The 1,188-nt window shown below is 44.4% G+C and overlaps 1 pseudogene; it reads left to right on the forward strand.

Moving 5' to 3' along the window:
* Positions 1 to 300: 300 nt before the first annotated feature.
* On the forward strand, positions 301 to 1,180 carry LOC118984335 (olfactory receptor 2D2-like; annotated as a pseudogene).
* The last annotated feature ends 8 nt before the right edge of the window (positions 1,181 to 1,188 follow it).

Consider the following 1,188-nt stretch of genomic DNA (forward strand, 5'->3'; position numbering starts at 1 on the left):
ATATGTCAATTCAACCTGTCTTTTTATTATTAGATATGCCATATTATAATAAAGAAGATAATGCTTTGATCTACCCTACACTTGCAGAGGACATTAGAAATGAATGCACCATCTTATAACGATACAAATTTTACTAAATTTCAAAATTTCCAACTAAAGCAGCATGATCATCTTCTAAAAATCTTATAAAGAAGATTCTGGAAACGGTTGGTAGTGAGTGGAGGCAATTCCTAAGCCCTCCAACTCTGAATTATATAGTTTCCTAGGTCATGCACACCCTATGTTTAGCATGTAGTGACTTTGCACTGAAAAAGGAGACAAACCATGATACAGACAAATCAGACACAGGTGACAGAATTCTTCCTTCTGGGACTCTCTGACAACCCACACACCCAGCAGCTACTATTCATCTTATTCCTGGGTGTTTACCTTGTCACTGTGGTTGCAAATCTGCTCCTCATGTCCCTTGTACAGGTTGACTCCCTGCTTCACACACCTATGTATTTCTTTCTCTGCAATTTATCTCTGGCTGACCTCTGCTTCTCTACCAACATCATTCCTCAGGCCCTTGTCCACCTGCTATCTAGAAAGAAAGCCATTTCATTCACACGCTGTGCGGCTCAGCTTCTACTCTTCCTCATTTTGGGATGTAGACAATGTGCCCTTTTGGCAGTGATGTCTTATGATCGGTATGCAGCCATGTGTAACCCTTTGCATTACCCCAGCATCATGACTTGGAGAGTGTGTTTCCAGCTAGTTGCAGGTTCATGGACCAGTGGCATTCTGGTGTCTGTGGTGGACGGCACCTTCACACTAAGGCTACCCTACAGAGGCGGCAATAGTATTGCCCATTTCTTCTGTGAGGCACCTGCACTGTTGAGCCTGGCATCCACAGACACCTGGACTGCAGAGATGGCCATTTTCCTCATGGGGGTTGTGATTCTCCTCATACCTGTTTCCCTAATCCTGGTGTCCTATGGCCACATCATAGTGACTGTGGTCAGGATGAAGTCAGCTGCAGGATGACTCAAGGCATTCTCTACCTGTGGCTCCCACCTCATGGTGGTCATTCTTTTTTATGGGTCAGCGATTGTCACCTACATGACACCAAATTCCTCCAAAGAGCAAAAAAAACCTGCTGTCTGTGTTCTACAAAATGGTGACCCCCATGCTGAATCCCCTCATCTA

This window comes from Sturnira hondurensis, unplaced genomic scaffold (assembly GCF_014824575.4).
Source record: "Sturnira hondurensis isolate 20B ecotype Veracruz unplaced genomic scaffold, ASM1482457v3 Scaffold0000578, whole genome shotgun sequence".
Classification (NCBI taxonomy): domain Eukaryota; kingdom Metazoa; phylum Chordata; class Mammalia; order Chiroptera; family Phyllostomidae; genus Sturnira; species Sturnira hondurensis.